Source organism: Sturnira hondurensis, unplaced genomic scaffold, assembly GCF_014824575.4.
Source record: "Sturnira hondurensis isolate 20B ecotype Veracruz unplaced genomic scaffold, ASM1482457v3 Scaffold0024822, whole genome shotgun sequence".
Taxonomy (NCBI): domain Eukaryota; kingdom Metazoa; phylum Chordata; class Mammalia; order Chiroptera; family Phyllostomidae; genus Sturnira; species Sturnira hondurensis.
The window spans coordinates 2164848-2190562 of NW_028097453.1; the positions used below are offsets into that span (position 1 = coordinate 2164848).

Here is a 25715-nt window from a genome sequence, read left to right on the forward strand (position 1 = left end):
TATCAGCCCAAAGCTGAAAATAAATCAGGTATCCACCAAGTGAATTGATAAACAGATCATGGTATAGCCATACAATGGAATACTACTCAGCAATAAAAAGGAACTATTCGTGCATGCAAGAACACAGATGGATCGCAGAAGCATTACATTAAGCCCTGGCCAGGAGGTTCAGCTGGTTGAATCGTTGTCCTGTGCACCAAAAAGTTGCTTGTTCACTCACCAGTCAGGGCATGTATGAGAGGCAACCAGTAGATGTTTCACCCTTCCTCCCTCCCATTCTTTCTCCCCCTTCCTGTAGCTCTAAAATCAATAAACATAGCCTTGGGTGAGGATTTTCTTTAAAAAGCATTATATTAAGTGTAAAAAGCTAGATGTAACACTATATTCTATATGGTTCAACTGTAATTTGACTAAATGAATTCAACTAATTGATTTGAAACAAAATGTCTAGAAAAATATACTCAATGAAATTAATAATAGGTTGCTGGAAGGAGACGCTGAACCTGCAGGATAGGTGTGGAGAAAAAAGTTGGAATTCAGTGGAGAGCTATACTATAAAGCGACGAGAAAAAGGTTTGGAAACACAGAGTTTAGAGATTGGGAGGATCCAGCACACATCTAATGGGACTTTGGAAAAAGAGAATGGAAAGGCAATTTTTTCAAGGGTTAATGGCTAAAGAAATATACTTGGTGAAAAATATTAACATACAGTATAAACAAACCCAACAAAATAAAGAGAAAAATCTTAAAAAACAACTATTGATGCTGGCTGGTGTAGCTCAGTGGACTGAGAACGGACTATGAACCAAAATGTCACCGGTTCGATTCCCAGTCAGGGCACATGCCTGGGTTGGGGGCCAAGTCTCCAGTGGGGGCCACATGAGAGGCAACCACACATTTATGTTTCTTTCCCTCTCGTTCTACTTCCCTTCCCCTCTCTCTAAAAATAAATAAAAATAAAATCTAAAAAAAACTATTGAGAAAATACAGGTTACATAAATAATCACAGTGACAAAACAGAATTCTTATCAATTTTGAAAAACTCCGCCACTGTGTCTTCAAATATTGGTTCTTCCTCATTCTCTCTTCCCACTCTTCTGAGACTCCAATAGGATGTGGGCGGGACCTTCCCACGGTATCTACTCTTTCTCTTCTGTGTTTTCCATCCTTTTGTTCCTCTGAATTCAAGGCCTAAGACATTATCTTTCTCCAGAGATTTTCATTCACTTAGGGTTGTGTAAACCCCAAATCTCTAAGAACATCATTCCAAGGGTCAAGATGTTTTAGAGGTCACATGGTTCGTTTGCAGACCAGTCTGTCTCCTATTCACCCTTTGTCCTACGGCCCAGCGCTTTAGAATCCTAGCCCTGAAGAACAGGATGTTATCAGAGCTCTCTCTCTTGAAGCCCTTGACTGTTAACATTTGCCCCTTGGACCCACGAAGCTTTCCAAAGCACTACTCAAGCCAGTGCTCCTTCTATAACCAGAAAGCCTTTGACTCCAGTGTCAGACCACTACTGCCACAATTAGGGAACCAGCAAGATAAGAAACTGCCAAAATCAGACAATCATCCAAATCAGGAAGTCACCACAATTAGGGGCTGTTAATGTCTGCTGATAGCTCTAAAGCCCTAAAACCACATTTGCCTCCTATGAAGGCACCATCAAAATGGATCCCACATGTCCTATGTGTCTCATGATCTCAAAGCCAGTGCTTAGACATAGAGACATCTATTCTACTTCTGCCCTACAAATGTCACACAAATGCATTTGACTAGCAGAACTCAAATCAAATCCAGAAATACAGTTGCACGGGAACCTGGGAAATGTAGTTTTTATCCTTTTTGTTTCTTTGTAGTTTTTAGCTTTAAAGCCTGGGCAATATAGCAACGTACACTAGAAAAGAGGATGTAATAGATGCCGAGCCCTATTTCCAAAATCCATAGACAGATGTAGTATACCATTTATATAAATTTTTCAATCATGCAAAACAGTATTATATTGTTTATAGACATATACTTAAGTAATACAGTCATGGTTGCTTTGCTTAATGATGGGTACACATTCTGAGAAATGCATCCTTAGGTGATATCGTTGTGCCAACATCACGGAGCACTTACACATAAACAGATGGTACAACCTACTACACACGTAGGCTGTACTAAATAGCCCACTGCCTCTAGGCTACAAAACTGTGTACCATGTTACTGTATTCAATACTGTGGGCAACTTTAACACAATGGTATTTTTCTATTAAAGCATATCTAAACATAGATTGAGCGCGGGCCTGCGAACCAGACGATCGCGGTTCGATTCCCAGTCAGGGTACATGCCTGGGTTGCCGGCCAGTTCCTTGCAGGCTAACTACCAGCAGGGGATGCACAAAAGGCAACCATACATTGATGTTTCTCTCCCTCTCTCCTTCCCCTCTAAAGATAAATAAATAAAATCTTTAAAAAAAAAGAATTAAAAAAACATAGAAAAGGTACATTAAAAATATGGTATGAAAGATAGTGGTATGCCTAGATGGGGTATTTATTATGAATGGAACCTGCAGAACTAGAAGCTGCTTTGGGTGAGTCAGTGAGTCAAAGGTGAGTAAATGTGAAGACTTAGTACATTGCTGTACATAATTGTAGACTTCTTTTGTCAAGAGAGGGGAAGGGAGGGATAAAGAGAGGGGGACGTACATCGATGTGAGCAAGAAACATCAGTTGGCTGCCTCCCATGTACACTCTGACTAGGGAACAAACGTGCCACCCAGGCATGTGCCCTGACCAGGAATGGAACTGGAGACCTTACACTCTGTGGGACAACGCCCAACCAAATGCAGACTTTATAAACACTGCACACTTAGGTTGTACTAAATTTATTTAAAATTTTTCCTTTTTCCAGCACTGGCTGGTGTAGCTCAGTGGATTGAGTGCAGGCCTGTGAACCAAAGGATCGAGGTTCGATTCCCAGTCAGGGCACATGCCTGGGTTGCAGGCCATTTCTCAGCAGGGGACACATTAGAAGCAACCATACATTGATATTTCTCTCCCTCTCTCTTTCCCTTCCCCTCTAAAGATAAATAAATAAATTAAATTAAAATTTTCCCCTTTTTTCAATAAATTGACCTTTGGTTACTATTATTTTTCTTTTATAAAATTTTTAAAACTTTTTAACATAATAGTTTAAAAAACATTGTACAGCTGTACAAAGTATTTTCTTTATATCCTTATAACCTTTTCCTATTTTTAAAAAATTTTGTTTATTTTTTACTTTCTAAACTTTGTAAAAAAAAAAGACACATTCGCCTAGGTCTACATAGGGCAGGATCACCACTATCTTCCACCTCCACACCTTATCCCACTGGAAGGTCTTCAGGGACAATAACACACCCACGGAGCTGTTGTCCCCAATAATGATGTCTCTGGAGTGTCCCCAAAGGACCCTTGAGCGGGTGTCACTCTTTTCAGAAATCTATCCATGGTGATTTGCTTGTTTTTGTTTTTTTTTTTTAAATCATAGATTTACTTGTAAGCAGATAATGTTTTCTATTAATGCAAACCTTTCAGTATTGGGTCTGTGTTTTCTAACTTTTTTAATTTTTAAAGATTTTATTTATTTATTTTTAGAGAGGGGGAGGGGAAGGAGAAATAGAGGGAGAGCAACATCATTGTGTGGCTGCCTCTTGCATGCTCCCTACTGGAGGCCTGGCCCAAAACCCAGGCATGTGCTCTGACTGGGATTCAAACCAGTGACCCTTTGGTTTGCAGGCTCAATCCACTGAGCTACACCGGCCAGGGCTATTTTCAAACTTTTATAAGAGCTTATTGAGGTCTACAAAAACTTATGCTAAACCCTTCACTGTGAATTTTCTTATGAACTTTGTTTTTCTTCGGCAGTTTTCTGTTCTCTTGCCTGTTCTTCAGCTATACATTCCCGTTCCAGTTCCAACAAGCCCTCAGTCATTGCCGGGGACCACCTCTAGGTCATCCTCACCCACACCAGCGTTGAAGTTGTTTGCCATTTCCACCACTGCCTTGTGGAATTTTGCAACCTCTTCATCCTCGGCAAATCTTTCAGGTCATAGATGAATCTCTTGAATGGCTTCTTACATATGCCATTCATACACTCCTTTGTGACGTCACCCCAAGTCCAAGGTGCTTGATGCAGTTAGAGATGTAACCCTTCCAGAATTACATCAGTGTCGTCCTCAGTTGCAGCAGTAGCTTGGGAAAAGGTGCTCCTCAGGTCATAAATGCAGCTGTAAACTCCTTAATCCATTGGTTGATCAATAAGATAGTATTTGGAAGAAGAAACACCACTTTGACATTGGGACGAAGATCACCAAGAGAATGGCTGGGAGCATTCTCACCAATAAGAAAAGTCTTGAAGGATATTTTAATCTCCAGCTAGTACTTCTCCATTTCGCTGGCACTGCAATTCAGTAGGGCATCTTGGAAGAGAAGCTGGGTCACTCCCGTGATTTCTTACAGCTCTTGCAGAATACTGGCAGTGTGTGCTCATTGATATGCTCGAAGGCCCTGAGGTTCTCCCTGTGCCAGATGACAAAGATTTCGAGCTGCAACACTGCTCTCAAGCAAAACTGTTATCCTGTCCTTAAAAGCCTTGAAACCTGGCACTGACTTGGCTTCCTTATGGGTAAGAGTCCTTTTAGGCATCTGTTTCCACAATAGGGAGGTTTTAGCCACACTGTGTATTTGTCCTGGCAAGTAATTTTCTTCCACAATCAGCTATCTAGATTTTCCAAAATTCCTCAACTTCCTTCACAACATTAGCAGACTCATCACCCACTTTCACATTATGGACTGAATAATGATTCCTGAATTGTTTAAACCACCAGTAAATTCAACACTGCAGTCAGGTCCAGCCTTTTCTGAAACAGCTCAAACAAACTTTTTGCTTTGGCCATAATTGTCATGGTGCTGAGAGGAGCTACACCTCTGTGTCGGTCTTCAATCCAGATTATTAGAAGCTTCTCCTTGTTTGGCATACAACCTTCCCAAACTTTTCTCAGTGTCACTGCCTTTGATGAAGCAGATCCTTGAACAGCTTCCATTACCTTGTTCTTGTTCTTCAAGATCTTATCTATGGTGGAATGGGACGGGCAATAACCATCACTTATTTTCCACCTTCGTAGTCCTTAATCACCAGTAATTTCATTTCCAGGTCACTCACTTAGCTTGGCTTCTTACTGGAAACATTAGCAGTGGATTCTGTATACTTAGGGGCCATGACAAACAAAATTAACATGAGATTAAATCAAGCACAAGAGAAAATGATACAGTTAATGCAGGAAAATGGATGTATCACGCTGCTGCAGGCTTGACACACATACTGTTTTAGAGCAAACTTGGTAACTTTTGCATGACTGGCAGAGCAGATTTGTTAACACCAGTACCACCAAACACACGAGTAATGCGTTGTGACATTACGATGGCTATGGTGTCACTAGGTAAGAGGAATTTTTCAGCTCCATTATAATCTTCTGGGACCACAGGTCATACTGAAATGTTTTTGTGTGGCACATGACTATATGCAAACACAAGACGGCCGATGAAAAGCTGACGTTCCTAGAGGAACAGAGAATATACATTCTGTTTCCTCTTAGAAGAGGTTTACTCAGTATGAGCAGACGTTTCCAAGTCACTGCCACCCTCACCAGCACTGCAGTGATCCTAGTCTCCTGAAGCATAATTCTCTCTTGTCAAAGAATACCGTTTGCACAGCTGGCACTGCTGGCTTCTCCTGATCTCAGGCACTTGGCCCATCCAACGATCCTTAGCTTGTTCCCTATGTGAAATAATATTCTTTTCCTTGGAACTCTAGTCTTAAATCAACTTTTACTCCTAGTATGCATATCCCTGTATTACAAATGATTACTCAGAGTTCAAAATCTACCTCAGAGTTCACTCTTGGGTGTTGTACATTTTATGGGTCTGGACAAATTTATAATGACAGGGATCCACCATTATAGTATCACAAGTAGTTTCATGCCCCTAAAAATCCTTCGTGCTCCCATTGTTCATCCCTCCTTCCTCTTTAACCCCTGGCAACCCCTGGTCTTTTTACTGTCACCATAGTTTTGCCCTTTCCAGTATGTCAAATAGTTGGAATCATACAGTATGCAGTCTTATGAGGCTGACTTCTTTCACTTAGAAATATGCATGCAAGTTTCTTCCATGTCTTTTCCTCACTTGACAGCTCATTTGTTTTTAGTGCTGAAGAACCACTGTTTGGATGGACCACAGCTTATCCGTGCACCTACTGAAGTGCAGCTTGATATTAAGCCTAATAGTTACAACATATATAATTTCTGGCATACTTTATGTTATTGTCTGTGTAGTTTAAATGTATTTATCAAAGCTTTTGCCATAAAGATTTAGCCCAGCCCTGGGCAGGTAGCTCAGTTGGTTAGAGTGCCATCCAAAATGCCAGGCCTGCAGGTTTGATCTCCAGCCAGGGCACATACAAGCAGCAACCAATGAATACATAAATAAGTGGGACACGTAAATTGATGACTCTCTCTAAAAACCAATAAATAAAATTAAAAAAATAAAGATTTAGCCCATTTTATGGAAAATACCATATAATCTAATTGGCCAGTCCATTTTTAAAACAATCAAGCAAAACTGATTTCTGTCGAAGCCATACCTCATTTTCTTTCCTTTTTTTTTAAAAAAACTTTTTAAAATTTATTATCAGAGAGATTTTATTTACTTTTTTTTTAGAGGTAAAGGAAGGAAGTAAGAGAAACATCAAAGTGCGAGAGACTCATCAATCAGTTGCCTCTTGCAACTTGGGGGAGCTGGCCTGCAAACCAGGCACATGCCCTGCCTGACTGGGAGTTGAACTGGTGACCTTTTGCAGGCTGGCGTTCAATCCATTGAGCCACATCAGCCAGGGTGCCGTACCTCATTTTCATTGAAATAAATGTGTTGATATACATCCTCGTGATTAACTCTCTCTTTTCGAAATCTAATTCTAACTTAGAAAATAGAGAAGGAAAGAGACTGTTGTCCAAATGAAATAAGGCTCTGCCCGGCCTAATATTTCTGACCTCACCCTTCGCTGGATTTCTGTCATGGGGCTTTCTCCCTCTGGGACTCCCACACTCTGAAACATTCCCTTCTTTGTGGGAGGCGGGGCAGGGCAGAGATTTTTTTAGATTGGGGCACTGAACCACAATAAGAATTAGGATAAATGAGAGCTGTAACTTTATTTTGTATTGGAGGTACGGGCTTTCAGATAAAGCAAAGTGGAAGAGGAGAAGCAGAAAAGCTGGGGCATCCATTTTTAGGAGAGATATGATTTTTAGTTAAGGGTACATCTGAATCTGAAAATCTGGAGAATTCCCTTCAAAATATAACCCAGTTTAAAGATTAAAGATCTCTGTCCTAGGACATTTCACTTACCTTCATTCTGTGGGATAACAATGTAAGTTCAAACTTCCTAAAATTTTCTCTGGAGTGAATATAATAAAAAGCCAACAGCTCAATTCTGCTAGAGCAAACAGTCTGGATTCTAATGCAACAGAAATGCTCCAGGCACTTGATTAATTAATTTTACGAGTTTTTCCTTCATCGAAGTATAAAGAGAAAAGCACTTGAAATTTTTCAATCAAAGAACCACTAAAAAGATTAATTTGATTCAGAATGTTTACACAGGAGTGAGACACCCACACACAGACCGTAGAGCTATTGAACACGTCAAGCTCTGACTTGACCAGCTAATACGTGCTGGACGTGATTCAGCTTTGAGCTTAGCTGACAGCTCTGATTCATCCCAGTTAGTTAAAGCAGTGACAATTTTTAGTCACTAAGACTTGCCTCATCAAATGAATAATGCCTTATTCCATAGTGTCAAAACTAGATTTAAAACTTCAAGAAGCTTTAACCATGAACTCTATCTGATCACAAAAGTGACTGAATGTATAACATGGCTGTATTAGTTGTCAAAAAGGCTGATGCATAGGAATGCAGGAAATGGTGGCAGGAGATGGTGCAAACTGGACTAAATCTTAAGTCTATTTGAACTACATATATATGCATTTTACAGTTTGATTAAAACTGTACATATTTGTATAACCTCACTTATTAAAATAACTTTGATTAAGGATGTCACATTTTGCTATTCTTAGTTAAAAGAACTATTATAGAACAAAATAAATAGTAATTCCTGTCCTTTCAATAGTTCCCTGTATCCCTGGCCAGGTTGTTCAGTTGGTTGTAGCATCGTCCCATAAACCAAAAGGTTGAGGGTTTGATTCCAGGTCAGGGCAAAGGCCTGGGTTGTAGGTTTGGTCCCTGGTTGGGGTGCATACAAGAGGCAACTGCTTTGTGTTTCTCCCTCACATTGATGTTTCTTTCCCTCCTTTCCCCTCTCTATAAGTAAGTAAGTAAGTAAGTAAATAAATAAATAAATTCTATAAAAATTATCCTTGGGTGAGGGTAAAAAAAAGAAAAAAGGCTTCCCTGTAGTCCACCTGACATTTTCTTCTAGTCTAAAATCCCATATATATTGCTAAGAGAGTATTTTCTACCCAAACCAGGAATTTACTGAAAGTTTTTCTCAACTTGAAAGTAAACCGATAGATACTTGTCCGGAGCGCTGAGCACCAGGAAACAGATGAACCCTACCACCTGTGATCTAGAAAAGGGCTGCAACGCTTCGCGTCAATGCAGCACATGCTGAGGGACAGGGGATGACATAAAGGGTGTTTGTTGGGTCTCAGGGCCCTTTCACCACCCTAAAATAAAGCAAACAGTGTCACAAGTCAAGAAATTATCAACCAGTGCCCCTTAGTTCCCAGCCTTTCTGCCACCTCCGTGTATTTGATGCACAATTCCAATGAATTTACACTGACTTTGTTTAATACTCTGCAATAGCCCCACGATACTGCTATTGTGGCCCCAATTTCACAAATGTCAATCCTAATTTTCTTGTAGTTCTCGTAGGGATGAAGATTAAAGCTTCATAAGTAGTATAGAGAAATGATGAAGCTGATCACATTTGCAAATGATCAAACTAATATGCAAACTTGAGGTAGTGAATATGCATGCATATGTACACGTGTGTACATATGCATATATATATATTTACTTATCTCTCTGTCTCAGCCAATGTCATGTTCAATAATCTGAATCTGTAAAAACACTTTTAATCCTTCTTGTAAGACAATGATTTCTGGCATCTGTGCATCCACATACACATGATTTTATAACAAGGGGGTATGAGAAAGAAGTATGGTCCCAGTAATATGTTCTGGTTTTCCTGTTGAGGGTTAGTTTTAATACTTCACTAATTTCTTCTCCCACACTAGTATAATTTCTTTAAAAAGTAAGTAATCTTCTTGTAGACCATAGAATAAATAATAGGGTAGATATTAAATTAACATGCATTTTAAATTGAAAGTGAGTTTTCAAAATCAGGAAAAGAAAAACTTCTTACTTTTTAAGTCTAATTTGCTGAGTATAAGCATAATCAAACAAAATTCCAACAAAAATATTTCTCCCTTTAGTAATTCAACTTAAAGGTTAAGATTTCATTAAAATAATGAAGTACCTATTAAAATGTTTATTCTGAAGAGATTTTAAGAAACTAGCCTATTTTTACTTCAGCTGACAACTAGCAAAACATGAGAACAGAGTACAATGATGAGACCCAATTTAGCATCTTTTATTACGAGGGTTATGGCTCCAAATCTCAAAGTAAATAAACATCTTTTAAGGGGAAACAGCATGAAAAATGTAAGTCTCCAGTAACCTTGCTCTTAATAAATTAAAACTTAAAAAAAAAAAAACGAAGCCCAATAGCGACTAAACACACCCCCAAGGTGAAAATAATAGTCTTATAGTAGCAGATTCATTATCTATTCTTGTCTAGAAGTTGGAGGATTTGTCCTTTGATGGCAGGTTCTGCTTGACACAACTCCAGGTTATATTCTGGAATACCTGTTATCTACGCTGTTTTCTACAGCAACCCCAAAACATAGCCGCATATCGCATATCGAGATCTAAGTTGGCCTTTTCCGTCTGTGAACACATGACCCATTTTGTTACAGAGTTTGAAGAAGAAACACAGTGGCCAGATTAAAGTTATAAGTAGATGGGATGTCAGGATTGTGTTGTTTATATTTCTTTGAATGTAAATGAGTATTTGAATATAACAGGAGGTATTTCTGCTAGAATCTACTTTGAGTATTCTGAAGCCTAATGGGAAGAATAAGTAGGTTAAAATTCATTAAAAGATGAAGTAACAAAGAAAGCCTTTTATTTTCTTACACAAACCTGAGCTGAACTACTCGCTCAGAGAAAAAAATTTAACTCTATACTTAGTTTCACATAAAAATAAGTTTTAAGGACTAGAGACAACATGGTAATATACATTATATAAACATAATTACAACAAGTACTCTGCAAAAAAGTATTGACTGTTATGACAGAGAAAGTACAGGTTCCTATGGGGAAAAATACTGTGTTGTGTAGGTGTGAAAAGACCCAACTTAGTGGGGATACAAGCAATGTGAGCAGGCCTTTCAGAGGAAATTCTATTTAGACTGAGACTTGAAGGATTCACATAGGAGCTAGCCAGGCCATGGAGTGATGGTTGGAAAATGCATTCCAGACATGAGTACTGAAGCTACAGAGTACAGGGTACACTGGAAAGTCTGAATTTTACCAAAGCTAAAGAGGGAGAGGCAGAAGTTGGAGATAGGTACTATCTTATGGTGGAAAGCCTTAGTTACTTAAAGGAACTAGGGAGGGGACTAGGAAAAAAAAATTTTAAGGAGGCACTATAGTCCTGAAGCTAATCTCAAGCAGTTGGTGGATTTTAAGTGGGGATGGGATTAGCATGGTCCTATTTTGCATTTTTGGAGCATCACTCTATACAATGTGAAAGGACCAGCTGGAGGGAGGCTGATGGAGTGTTGTGAAACTACAGTGATAGACAAGATGGACAGTAATGGGATGATGGGAGGGGAACAGAGGGGAACAGACAGGACCTGATGATGGACCACATGCAGGAGATGGGGGGAAGCCAGGAGTTAAAGAATCTGCCCCTGCCGGCCAGGTAGCTCTGTTGATTACAGTGACATCCCAATTCGTCAAGGTTATGGATTCGATCCCAGTCAGGGGACATACAAGAATCAGCCAATGAATGCATAAATAAGCAGAACAACAAATCTCTCTCACAAGTCAACAAATAAAAATAAAGAAACCTCCCAGGCTTCTAGCTTGAGCAAATAGGAAGGAGTTTATGAGTTTAGCAGGTGGTGTTTGTTTCCATTTACCCAAATGCAGACATTAAGATGTTATGTGACTTGCCCAGGGCTGCTCCGCTTGTCAGGTTTGGAAACAAAACTCAAAACCATTCCTGACCTGTTTTTTGTTGATGTTATATTGAGAATGATGTTTTTTCTTATTTTTTCCTTCTAAATAGTTGTTTTCCTTTATTTTTATTGTTGGCATTATTTCAAATTCCGTCCCTCCCTCGCCCTAAGCAATTTATAATGGCGACTTCTGAGCACAACTGAGAGCTACTGCTGTTTCAACTACACCCCTACCTACCTCAGTCACACCTGGTACTCGTTGGTTCCAGAACTTGTCAAACTCTGTATATTGTCACATTTTGAAGGGGGGGGGGATGTTTCAGCACTCAGTGCTTGCTCAGGACTTGTCATATTTGCTAGAACTTATCTGAGTCGTGACACCAGCACCCACCCCGCATCCCCCGCCAAAGAGAAAATGTTCCATCCTTCAGTTCTCCTTGGTTCCAGCACTCATCATGAGTTCCAGAGCAAACTATGGACGAGTACCGAGGTACCACTGTATCTCTAAAAGACATGACTCTTAAAAAAAAACAACCACAATACCATTATCCCATCTTTAAAAATTATCACCACCAAATAAATAGATAGTGTTCAAATTTTCCTAAATTAGTTTAAATCATGTTTGATTTGGAGTACAAGCAAAGTCATAGATTACGTTTGGTTGGTATGTCTTTTAATGTAAAGGCTCCCTCTTTCTCTGTGAAATAGGAAGGGCAAGTTCAAGTTCGTGTGTTTTAATGAAAATGATTGAGACACCATGCTTTTGGGAAAATGTATCTAAAAGTTTCAAAGTACTTCCTCTTTAAAAGCCAGTATTTTGTTAAAATGTTTTTATAACTTGCTATTAACATTTCACATGGCTTTCAGTATTTGGAATATTTAGAATTTCTGTTCTTTGATAGGATTTCTTTTGGTCTTTTCTTTTTGTTTTAATTTTACTTACTTTTAAAACTATATTTTACTGATTATTCTATTACAGTTAAGATTTATTTTTTACTTTTTTCCACTCCTTAACCCCACCCTCACCCCCACCCTGCAATCACCACACTGTTGTCCATGAGTCCTTTTTCCTTTTCACTCTGTTCCTCCACTAACCAACCTCCTCCCCTTCCGCCCCCAGAGCTGTCAGCCTGCTTTCTGTCTGTCTGTCTGTTTTGCTTGTTAGTTCAGTTTGTTCATTAGGCCCCACATGTGAATGAAATCATATAGTATTTGTTTTTCTCTGATTGGTTTATTGCACTTAACATAATATTCACCAGGCCCACCCATGCTGTCACAAGGGGTAAAAATTTCCCCCCTTTCTGTGGCTGATTAGATTCCATTGTTTAAATGGCCCTTAGTTGTTTTACCGGCTCATCTACTGATGGACACTTGGGCTGCTTCCAAACTTGGAGATAGTAAACAGCGCTGCAATGAACACAGGGGTGCTTATATTCTTTCAAATTAGCATTTTGGGTTTCTTCAGATAAATTCCCCCAAATATAATCACCAGATCACAAGCGTTACATTTTTAATGTTTTGAGGCAGTATGTCCATACTGCTTTCCACAGTAGCGCGCAAATCTGCATTCCCACAACAGTGCCGAAGGGCTCCCCTCTCTCCATATCTTCACCAGCATTTGTTGTTATTTATTCATTCGTTTTTTTAAACATTTTCTTTAAAAGATTTCATTTATTTATTTTTAGACAGGGGGGAAGGGAGAAAAAGAGGGAGAGAAACATCAGAGTGTGGTTGCCTCTCGCTCGCCCCCTACTGGGGACCTGGCCCACAACCCAGGCATGTGCCCTGATGGGAATCCAACTGGGGATCCTTTGGCTTGCAGGCTGGGCTCAATCCACTGAGCCACACCAGCCAGGGCTGTTTGTTGATTTATTGGTGATAGCCATTCCGGCTGGTGTGAGCTATCTCAGTGTACTTTTAATTTGCATTTCTCTGTCTGTTGGCCACCTGTAATGTTTTTTCTTAAGGAGCTTATCTGTTTCCATAGTTTTGGAAGTATTCCTGGCAGAATCACTACCAAATCTAAATCTCTAGCTGTAACCATATTAGAGATTTTACATTCCTTCAAGACAGAGATTGACTACTCTTCATAAATGATCTCCTTTCCCAGTTATCTCTTGGGCATTTCAAACTTACTAAGTTGCTTTTTAAAGCTCATTTTCTCTGCCTGTTCTTAACTTTCCCTTTTCCTCCATACCTAGTCTTTTATTCTACCATTCTTCCAAACAGCCAGGCTTAAAACCTGAGCCATCACAATACTTCTCCAGTGGATCCTCTGCCCTACGCAAATGCAGTTAAGAGCCAAACCTGTCTCCCCTTTGTAGTTGCTTATGTCCATTCCTCCCCCCTTTTCATTCTTATTACTGCTGCCCAGTTTAGGTTGCTGCCACGATTGGTCTGGGAGCTTTTACCTTTTAGGACTGCCATCTCCTTTCTCCAGTCTGTACTGTAATATGCTGCTAGCTCTGACTGTGCCTTTTCTCTACCAAAAACTTCTCAAGGCTTTCCAGTGCCTACCGCTTTTCCAGTGCCTAGTATTTGTCTGGACTGATTTAAGTCTGCTAGTGCACAATTTATGGCTCCAAGTTACCTTTTTAAGTTGTGTATGTTTATTTTTCCTTTAATTTGCCCAGGTGAATTGAAACTTTTTTCCATGCTTTTTTCCCCTCTTTTCCTTTTTGGTGGTAGGATTCATTTTATAATGGGTCTATGTCAGGAAGACTAGCCTAGATGATAAATTTTGAGCCCTGAAGTTGTGGATGAAAAAAGGCTTTTAAGTAACCTCACAGGGTAATCTCATCATAAATTCCTAATTGGGCAGGTCATGGTCAAGCCCCAAGCATATAACTATTTTAGTAGAAGATTTTATCTTTGCCTTAAGCAAGCCCTGTCCATTGTTTCTGTGCTCAAACTCATAAAAGTTCTCTACCGGTTTGGACATTTTTTTACTTGACAGTCTCATGCAGAAAAGTAATTAAAACAGCAATAATGATCTTATGAAAATGGTGATTTCTCTTTTGGGGTCACAGTATACACAATGACAGAGGACTTCACATCTACAACAGTGAGGCCGGCACCTACTCACGTAGGCAGGCACGGCAGTACCCAGCTCTGTGGGTTTTCCCCACTGCCCTCTTGCTACTCCCAACAACTCATAATTTTGTTGAATCTGATTTGATTACAATGACTAGCCCTCAACATATACAGGCATTATAAGCTGCATATTTGATCACTGGCTGAAAAATGTCTCCCCTATGATTGTGATCACTGAATGAATAAAATCCAGGTGATCGTGCTCTGGTGTTTTAAACCACTTGGATAGTAACAGTGTTTTTTATAAGTTGCCTTACCGAGTTTTGATACCCAAGGTTAAGTTTTTATTTTATTAACTTTTTCTTCTGTTCCTCTATCAGGGGTTTTTAACCTGGGATCTGCAGATTGATTCTCTATAGTGGATGGAATTCAAGTAGTCTGTGAACTTGGTTGGGATAAAAAAAATGACATCTTTCAATCGGTCTCTCAGTGCAGTTTAGAATTTATTTCAACTGTGAATGTAGACAACAAACTATAGTAGCATTAGGAGTACCTGTGAACACATTTTCGTATCCTGACACAGTGCTTACAGCGATCTTGAAATTGCTAAAAATTATCACTACTTCTAAATTACTGTGGTTATTACAAGATCTTATCTAATTTTTTAAAAGCACATTATATCCAATGAAAATATTTTGACAGTTATACCACTGTATTTTATCTTACACATTTAAACACATTATTATTCTGACAAGGGCTCCACAGGTTTTACCAAACTGCCAAAGGAATCCGTGGGTCCAAATTGCCCACGGACTCCCACTCCTAACTCCTGCACTTCCGATGTAAGTGTAAAGTTAGCCAGATCCTGTGATGCAACACAGCATGCAAATCATGTCACAGCATATGTAATCATGATGTCACACATTATATAAATCCTTTGGCCACTGACTCTTGTGTACCAAATCATTATAGATTCTGATCTCACAAATGAGAGGGAACAAAACGCAAAAGGGAGAATACAATGATTACAAGTTCAGACAGAATAATTTTCCCTTGGTATTAAGAAAGTGTATGCTCATATAACTTAAAATTACTATTTCCAAAGGAGATCTATCTAAGTGCCGTAAGTTAACAATGTAAACTAAGTAAACAATGGGCATCTTCACTGACCTGTGGGATTTTCTTGCCCTCTTTTGGGTGCATCAGCAAATATGCTTGAAATTGCTTCAGATCTGGTCTTCAACAGCTTCCCAACCTTTTGTGCAAGCTTTTATTATGCTAAATTAGGGGAACTCTAAAGAGGTCAGTGAACCTCAGGTTTGAAATACTTGCTCTGTTATTAGAAATACACATCCCATTATCAGTCTACTTTGGTGTATAATGATTGTATTTCCTCTATCACCTAGAAAACTGCTTAATGAAGGAGATAAAATAGGAATGATTGAACAATTACAGTGTTTTCCAAGAAAATAAAGCACTCATTTGAAACCCATATTTCTTTTTTAAAATTTATTTAATTGTTGTTCAAGTACAGTTCTCTTTTACTCTCATCCCAGCCCACCCCCAGTGCTCCCCACCTCCCTCCCATTGGAAACCCATATTTCTAATAAAGGTGCTGACAATTATCTCACCGACAACAGTCTTAAGATTTATGCACATTGTCAGCAGTGAAAAGGGCTGTGTAAGTTTAACCGGAGTATATTTTGAGGTAGTAACGCTGACTTTTTTGATATATCTTTAGTGTCTATGAAATGTATCCTAAAATACGAAAGCATTTGTGAATGGTGGATAATGTTTTAATACTAGACCAGCGATTTTCAACCCTCTCGACTCATGGCACACATAAACTAATTAGTAAAACTCTGTGGCACACCAAAAAATTTATTTATTTTTGCTGATATGATCAAAAAATAGGTGTAATTTTGATTCGTTTACACAGGATAGCTATTGTTGTTTTGGTTATCATTTTTTAATTTGGCAATCTAAGGTAAAAGAAGTTAGTGCCCCTTACTAAAGAGTCAGGTATTGCATGTTTTAAAAAATTTTTCAAACTTGTTGAAAATCGCTGTACTAGACAAACAATACTCAATTTTAATACACGTTTGCAGTTTGTCCCTTACTAAACAAGAAAACAATTTAATTCTTTATTTGACATGAGGATCAAAGGGGGAATAATAATGACATGCTGATTTACTCAAGAGATATTTATTAAACAATTACTGTGTGTACAAGTATTTACTAAAAAGGGATGGAAGAAATATATATTTCAAAATATGGTTTAAAAACTTTCAGAATGAGAATAAAGCTTTGAAAGGAAATATTATATCCTAAGTCTCTCATAGTGCCTGATAAGCCGTTAACAAATTGCTAAATACCTAAAAATCCACAACTCTAGTCTGTTTTTTCTCATAGCCAAGTCCCATCTTCCTATTTCTCATCTGCAGCAAAACCGGATGAGAAAGGCCATGCAGGCATTTACATACTACCTAAACCCTGCACGGGAATGCAAATTATGGATTGAAAACACAATGGGAAAGAGGGATTTAAAGCTGAGAAAAGTTATTACTCAAAATATCAATTTTCAGATATCAAAAATCATTTACACCCTTTTTTATGGAGTGCCAACCTGGAGTCAGAACACATAATTCCCACCCAACCATTAACAAACAAAAACTAGGATAATAAATCACACCCTCTCTAACCTCAAGTTTCCTATTCCATAAAATAGGGGAAACTCCCTGTTCACTAAGATCTTTTCCAGAGTTAATATTATATGCGTGAATATTTAAAAGGCTAAAAGATTAGTAAACAATTGAAATACCAATATGTTGGTTTCATCCTATGGTGGTTATGATCTTTTTCCCCTTTTTAATCTGTTTAGGCATGTTATAACCTATTATGTTAAGCTTACAACTAAACCTTTAAACCTATTCAGCTATAAAAATCTCACAAAATATTCCCCAGACCAGTAACTTGCATATTTAACAAGGGTCACTGCAGTCCCATGAAAGAACAGCATCTAGCTAAACCCTCAATTACTAAGGTATGCTCAACTTCTGTTTAAGTAATACCCACTACCTGTTTTAAGGGCTAGAAGTCTTGAGTTCTTTATCATTTCTATAGCAATTTAAAGGCACTTCAGGGTGTAAGCCTTGGATGTATGGGTACTATTGAATGCTTAACTAAAAAGCTTAAGATACACAGACTGCTTCACCTCAAGAGGCTGAGAGCTGACATCAAAATTTTTAATGGCTAATTCCTACTCACACTCTTCCCAAGTCCTCACATAACTCCTATCACAACATTCCAGTAGTTACTAATCCCACGTTTATTTTATCAGGGCATTCACGTGTACACATTTTATTTCGAAACCATGCTGTTTGAAAAAATTTTCAGAAGCAGTTGTGATAAAGTAGCTTGTAAACATTCTACAGTAGACGTCTAGTTTATAAGCAGACTCGGCTAAAGTCGTATGAGTTTGTTAAGATAAATTACAAACTAGTTTTAGCAAGTGCTTGTCGCACCAAATAAGTCAAGACAAAGAAATGAAACGTTAAAATGCACGTGGAAGAGGAGGGATGTACTTGGAACAAAAAGCATGTATCTAACCAAGTGTAATGCTATCCTTCAGATTCCTCAACAGGGTCGCCCCCCAAGACCACGAGCGCTGCGTGCCGCAGCCACAGGTTGAATGACAAAGAGCCCCCGTCCGCACTGTCCTCTTGGCAAAGTCCACTCGAACTGCAGGGACTGCAGATTTCCAAACCACTATCGCCAGTTACCAGGTGGGGACAAGGATTGGCTGGCCGAGGAGGCTGGGACGGGCATGCCACGAGTCCAAAATAACTCGCGCCCGAGAGTCCCTTTCCTCGGAGCAGAATGCGGCCAAGAGAGTCTGGAGGCACCACGTGAGTCACCCCCACGTTGTCCCTTTTTCAGATCAAAAGCATCTCTTAAGGAGCCTCTTGAAGACTAGTGGGGAAACGACTTCCCCAAGGTCACCGGTACCAGGACCCAACTTCTCGGCCAGGCCGGTGACTGGCACCTGACCGCGGGGGCCGCAGCTCGGCTGGGAGAGGCGCTGTCCCCAGCGCCTCAAGGTCTCCTTGCCCAACGCGGCGCTCCTGGACCACGCGGCTGCTCTTGGCCACTTGCTCCTGCCCGGCCGCCTCCCTTCCCCGGAGACCAAGGTCCCCGCTTGCCCGAGGCTCCCTCCCAGAAGCCGAGGCAGCCAAGGCACCCCGGGGTCGGCACCCAGCGCCGCGGGCGATTACCCAACTAACCGTTATGCGCGGCTCCGGCGTCAAGCGTGTGCGTGACGAGGCGCAGAGGCGGCGCAGCCGGAGCTCCGCGAGGCCCAGGGCCCAGGTCGCGTCCTTCGCCCGCTGCCTCCTAGACTCCCTCCAGCACCCAGGAGGCTGACTAGTCACCTCGCCGCTCGCCAGCACTTTGTCGGGCCCCGCCGGCGAGGAGGCTTTATAACCTGCGGGGTTAAGAGGGGGGGGCCGAGCATGCGCAAAGGGGGCGGAGTCAGCCTTCCCGGCCGCCGCCCCCCCTCCTCCCCCAACCTCCGTACTTAACACTCCAACTGCCACTCGCGCCTCCACAGGGTTTCGGGCGCGGGCGCGCGCTCCGGGGAGTGCTCTCGCTCGCGCGCGCGGCGCCCCCTCTCCGCCACGTGACCTGCAGCCCGGCGGGACCCGTGCGCCGGTCCCCAGCCCAATGGCGGGGCCAGAGACCCTCTTCTCCGCAGAGGGAGTGGCTTCTCCGTCGTCCGAGGAGTTCGTGGAGACCTGCACGCGTGCGGCACACTGGTGCCGGTCTCACCCCGGGTCTCTGACGTAAAAAGGGGAAAGCCGCCGAGGACCGGTGCCGCGCGCCCCTAGGGGCCTGACTCAGGTGTGGGGGCGATGCGCGCGCGCGGAGGCGCGGGGAGGCGCCTGGAAGTGGAGGGACCGGGCCGCGTCGGAATGGGCGCGGGGGGACCGCGGGGGAGAGGTGGAGGGGCGGCGGTTAAGAGCGCGGGCTGTGGGGGTCGCCTCTGGAGTTCCCTGACCTCGGGGAAGCCGCGGAAATCCTTGGGGTCGTTTCCTGTTCTCTAAACCGGCAGCAGTAATGGAACCGACCTCATAGGCTCTTTGGGTGGTTTTGACGAGAGAATTTATGGAATTTTCTTCCTACAGGCCCTGGCCTGTGGGATTTGATGAGTGGTGGCTATTAAACACAGAAGTCAGGACAGCAGAGTGGGTCTAAGGGTGACTACACTGGTCCCAAGAGGGGAGGGTGTGTATATCTGAAAGGTGGGCAAATGAAATTGCAGGGCGAGGCCGTAGTTTTTAGGGACACTGAACGTTTGGAACCAAGTATTGTTATTGCTAACAATTTGGAAAGGCTGATTATACCCTTAGCAGTTCCCCTGAATTATCTTCACAACCCTTAGGTGCTACGGCTACCGGAAAGGGGACCTGACCCAAAGCGGGTCTGCCCATCCCCTCCCCCCTGACCTGTAGCATGTGGGTTCTTGACTTCATGCAGGAAAGATTTCACAATAGGAGTTTAGAGCTGGGGACAGTGAAATGAGGAAGGGTGTAGGATAGAAGAATCTACTGGGGAGAGCCTAGGCGGGTCTGCTTCAGTTCACTGAGAAGTCGAAAAAGAGGGGACTTTGAAAACAGGTTCAGAGGGTTAGCCCAGATGGGCTGCCGCTGCCCCTTTGGTCCCCAGGTTGCAAGTCTTGTGAGGTCTCTTAGAGCTTAGGAGACGTGTGCCTGTAGAGGAAGAAAAAGGAGAAGGGAAAAGTGAAGAGTGCGCTGGGTCCTTGGTCTTGAGGGCTTTAGTTCTCTCGCAGGTGGGATTTTATGGGAGGTGTAGGGTAAGGACTTTAGCGGAATATGCATCAGTTTTCCAGGTGTGTGCTCTTTCAGGTTCATGGTCTCTATTGATTGGTCAGCGCTGGGGGTGGGGTCGGGGATTGTCATTCATCACTGCAGCTGGTCCTGGTATCACCCACCTCTTTTTGCTGCTTTTCTGGGCCTGGAGCTGAAGTATATCCAAGGCCTGGATGTTATCTCCAGGGAGGTGACCTGTCTGGCTGTGACTTGCTCAGCTAGTTTGTTCGGTTGTCTGTCTCAGTTTCCCCATTCCACTTGCCCAGAAATTCTCCTAGCTTCTTACTATCCTGCCTCACTACTAGTACTAACATTTTACAAACGAGTAACCCGGGGCTCAGAGAGGTTGAGTAACTTTCCAGAGGTCACAATTCGTAAGTGGGCAACTCTAGTCCAGGATCTGACTGTGTCAGAAGAGCCATTGTAGGGTCTTGAGCAAGGTCACATACCAAAGTGTGTAATTATGGAGTGTCTCTGATGTCCAGGACTTTCTTGTAAAGTTGATTTGAGAGAGAGAACCCGATTTGTTGTTCCACTTATTTATTCATTCTTTGCTTAGTTCTTTTATGTGTTCTGGCTGGAGATCAAATCTGCAACCTTGGCATATGGGGACAATTCTCTAACTAAGTTAGCTGTACTACCCAGTCAGGGCAGGATTTTAGAGAAATATCAAAAATGTATGAGCCCAGGCCCCTGCCTCCCAAGAGCTTCGGAGTTGTTTGGGGAGATCGCATTGGGCGGAAATCAACCACCTTTTGACGTGTGCCCCAACCCTGTCCTCCCCTGTGCACACACGTTTAATCCAGACAACCCTGTGGGGTTGGCCATAAGTATTTGCTTTGCAGATGAAGAACCTGAGATTGTGGTGGAGTGGGCATGAGGGACCCAGTTCTGAGGGCTCTCATGTGCTTTCCTCTCACCCACTAGGTCTCTTTCAAAAAAACAAAAAGCTTTCAGTGACAGTTCGACTTGTTAGCAGAAGATAGTTTAGAATCTTGGGCCAAGTATGCTTATGAATTATAATTGCCTAGGGGAAGGCACTTCGGGTCATTGGGGTGGCTGGGACTCAGAACAGCAGTGCTTTGGGGTTGTTAGGGCGGAGGCAGCGTTTAGGGAAGTTGGCAGGAGAGGGGAGTTAAAGAGACAATCTAGGACTGGTTCAGACCGGAACTTACCAGGGCCTGAACTATGGTATGTGGAGGGAATAAGATGATTCACAGGAAGCCTCAAAAGAAGGCTTGTAGAGAAGCATAGATTGTGGCAGATTGACAATGTGGGCCTGGCAGCCAGGTTTCCTCAGTTCCACCTTGGCACTTCCTAGCTCTGTGTCCTCAGGCAACTCATTTTACCTCTCTGAGCCTCGTTCTCTGCTTTGTCAAACAAGAATGGTACCTGCCTCGTAGGATTGTTATGATAATAAAGTTAGTATTGACTTCAGTGACTGTCATATAGTCAGCACTAAATAAAAGTACAGTGATGAAAAACCATGAAACTGGATTCTAAAGGCCCCTCGCTTAATAAGACCCCTAACAATCCGTTCTAGTATCTTAGCATTTGTTGTAGTTTTTTATTCCTTTTCTTGAAGATGTTCAAAATTATACATGCCTGAGGCCCCACAGCATCTGGATCTACCCCCAGAAGGAACTGTACTATTTTGGAAAGAGTATGGGCTTTGTTTACATAACTTACTACCTGTTATTTTGGACAGTTAATTCACCCAAGTATTCCCGGCCTCAGTTTCTCTACCAAATAAATTAAAGGTAACATCGGCCAGCCTGAGCTGTTGTGATAATCAAATCAGCTAGTACTTGCAAAAGTGATTAGTAAAACTTGGACACATTCTACAAATGTTTACAAATTGATATTATTATAATTTGTCCATAAAGTGTATAAGAGGCAAGGATCAAAAGCAACACCAGGGTTTTTATTTGAAAAAGTAGTAGGTGGGTGGGCTAGCAAAAATAATGAAATGATACAAATAACATTCTTGCTTTTCTGCTAAGTTTTCTGTCTGATTGATCCATGAGACAGTGAAGAAATGAGCTATTAAGCATGCAATCAGAAATTTAGAGCTGAGAGGAGGTTCAAAGTCATTTAGCATAGCCTCCCTCCCACATTTTATGAAAATGGAAATTAAAGCCCAGAGAGGGTAGAAGATAAGGCCACACATCTAATAAATGGCGTGATAAGAAGGAGGAGATCTCCAGGCACCAGGATCTTACTGTGACAAGTGCGGTCTTTAAAAAAATAATTTATTAATGGGTTTTTTCAAAATCAGAGAAGGCATGGTGCTTGCTCTAGTAGCTTTTGTCTTTGTCGCAAAATTCCCCAGATTCACTTTTTGTTTTAAAGGTTGGTAGACTGGATGAGGCATGGGTGATCTACTGTTCACAAGCTTGTTCAGCAAGCAAAACTTCTGAAGATTTCAAGGTAAGAGTTATAGCTTCAGAAACTAGTAATGGGATAAGCACTGAAAATATAAAATTTGAAAATTCATAACTGGTTACTATTCAAGCTGTGAAAGTTGCTCAATTGCTTTATGTGGAAAAGGAGAATAATAAAATTACAGAGTGTTTACTCTGGAACTCAACTGCTTCACTTACATTCTCAGTCACTCCATCGTTTCTGGGAGGTAGGAGATAAGAAGGTGCTGTTATCTCCATACTACCAAATAATCAGGAAAGGATTTTTTTTAAGTACAATAATACTTAATTAAGAACACTCCCCCATTTACAATTCATAATTTAATAAGGGAAATGAAAATGAAATTTGCTCTTGTACCGTATATGGGGGGGACCAAAAAAAACAGTAATTTATGTGTATCTTACATGTTTAAATTTCACTCACCTTCAAAGTACTCTCCATTTGATGCAATATACCCATCGAGACTTTTTTCCACTGCTCAAAACAGTTTTGAATTTGTCAATTTTGATGTGTATTAGTGCTTCTGCCATGTTTTGTTTCACCTCTTCCACATCAGCAAAATGTTTTTCTTTGAGGACTTTTTTCATCTGGGGAAGAGAAGTTGGGTGAATAGGGAGGGTGGGGGGTTATGCCGGTTTTTTGGCAAAAACTGTTGAATACTCAGCGTAGTATAAGCAGGTACGCTAAAAAATCACCCACCATGAAATGGGCAAATACATTGTAAGAATCTTAAAAAAAAAAGTCACCGAAGCCAAACGCAGCCTCTCACAATAATACTGGCTGGTACACTGATGCAGATGCCTTCCTAGAAAACTCACCTAGTGAGGGAAGCATGTGTTACAAGGGGCCCACCTTCCAGAAGATAATTCCAGTTTTTTTAGGGGGGGTGGTCCCCCTTACATGAAAAAGAAGTTTGCCAGGCAAATACCTAGGGTAAAGGAGATAATGCCAATTCTAAAAAAAACATTCTTTCTTTAAAGGAGAGAACTCTCATTCAGAACATCTTCCTCTAGTTTCATGTTCTGTGTCAAGTGTAGTGCCTCCGCTTCCCAAGGGCTGGATCTGGACCTGAGATGAACTCGCCACTTGTTGAAGGAAGACTCACTCCGCGTTGGTGCGATGCACGCCAAGCCCCTCCCTAACCTTCCTGCTCTGTTTCAGTTCTTCCTTTAATCTCACTGGCCTGCACTCTGGCATTCTAATCAGTTGGCTTCTCTGGGTTTCTGCAAGCAGGAGATAATATGGGCAGAAGAGTTTGGTAGAAAACAAATTGGTTGCAATAAAAATTTCTTCAACATAACAAATTAGTAAAAAATGATTATTTCTAATCACTGACTTTTCATGTGTTTGATAATTTTGGTGGTCAAGGATTTGCTTTACTGCTTCTTTGGGTTTTTGAGAATATTTTCATGCACAAATAACATATTTTTCAAGGAATTATACTGTATGTACTATTTACCACATTTTTAAAATATTTGCAATGACTGATAATACGGCATATTTACATGGTTTTTAAATATCTAAAATGAATTTGCTGATGGACATTTGGGCTGCTTCCAATTCTTGGCTGTTGTAAATAATGCTGCAATGAACATAGGGGCGCACATATTCTTTGGAATTAGTGTTTCAGATTTCTTCGATAAATTCCCAAATATGGAATTGCTGGGTCATCAGGCAGTTCCATTTTTTAATTTTTTGAGGTAAGTCTATATTGCTACTACAGTGGCTATATCAATCTGCATTCCCACCAACAGTTCCCATCAGAAGATAAGTGGGTAAAACAACTTTGGTACATTTACACTGCAGAATACTACTTGGCTGTAAAAAAGAAAAGAAAAACTTTACCCAGTGCTGAATGAAATAGCCAGTCACAGAAAGATAAGTACCATATGATTCCACTGAAATGTGGAACCTAATGAACAAAATGAACTAAGGAGCAAAATAAAGACAGACTCATAGGTAGAGAGCCGGCTAACAGTGTCAGGGTGGTGGGAGCTGGAGGGGAAAACTGAAAGAACTCATGAACATGGACAACAGTGCAGTGATGGAAAAAAATGAGATCTAAAATGAATTCAGATTAAAAAGCACAGAAGTTTTTTTGGGGGGAACTAAAAAATTATGATAGCCCGACAGTAATGCTTAAACTGTAAAGGTTATAGAATGATCCATGTGGGTAAGGTGTAGTTTGTTTTTAAACGCATGCCTGAGGCTCTCCGCACCTGCGGCGGTCCAGTGCCGTGCCCCTAGTCCATTCCTCTGTGAGGTGGCTTGAATCCTGCCTGTTGCCTGCTAACACAGGGAGAATTTGGGCCTGTGTTCTTTGTAACCTGCATCACTGTGCAGGATCTTTCTAGCAAATATTTCTTCTAATCATGGTCCTGCATATTTGCCAGACCTGCCTACCTCCTTGACCTTGGCTAACCCTGAGCTCCTTTCTTTTCTCCCTTCCTTTCTTTAGTATTTTGGGCAGGTGGGGGTGGGTGACTACTACCGCTGATAAGGATAAATTGATGATAGCTAGGATTTAGGAAGTACTTACTATGTGTCAGGCATTGATCTAAGTATTTAATACATATTAACTCAAAATTTTATAAACCAGGCACTCTGATAAACCTCATATTCCAGACAGACGCAGAGGTAACGTAGAGGTTAAGTAACTTGTCCAAGGTCAAATTGTCAGTATTGCCTGGAATCATCAGGAAGTGGTCATTATTTAGTTCTCACCAAAATATTGTGAGTAGAAATTATCATTTATAACTGTTAATGTCATAGGATACTAATTCATAGACTTTGAAGAATGTCTTGACTCAGGAAAACCCTGTTCTATGTTCCTACTGCCCCTGGGGGAGCTAAACATTCATTCTGAAAACTGTTGGCGGTGAAAGCTGCCTCTGTAACTGAAAGGTGCACTTCAGGGGACTGTGCCTGCTTAAGTGAATATGGGATAGTTGTGAACTTAGGCTACCAAGCTGGGGGACATCTTTCTTCAACAGCTCATTGAGTATTCTGGGGTCTATACTCCATGTTGTG

At 41.2% G+C, this 25715-nt stretch overlaps 1 protein-coding gene and 1 long non-coding RNA gene across 2 annotated transcripts in view; one reads left to right on the plus strand and one right to left on the minus strand.

The window, feature by feature from the left end:
• Positions 1 to 18845, minus strand: part of SLC16A1 (solute carrier family 16 member 1) — a 40049-nt gene extending 21204 nt beyond the window's left edge. The window contains exon 1 of the mRNA XM_037038898.1: positions 18657 to 18845. The gene's annotated coding sequence lies outside the window, so the exon portion shown is untranslated. The remainder of the gene's footprint in view (positions 1 to 18656) is intronic.
• A 109-nt stretch (positions 18846 to 18954) lies between these two features.
• Positions 18955 to 24010, plus strand: LOC118981996 (uncharacterized). Its single transcript, XR_005065449.1, has 3 exons — positions 18955 to 19272; positions 22614 to 22691; positions 23666 to 24010. It is a non-coding gene; the product is annotated as an uncharacterized LOC118981996 (long non-coding RNA).
• The last annotated feature ends 1705 nt before the right edge of the window (positions 24011 to 25715 follow it).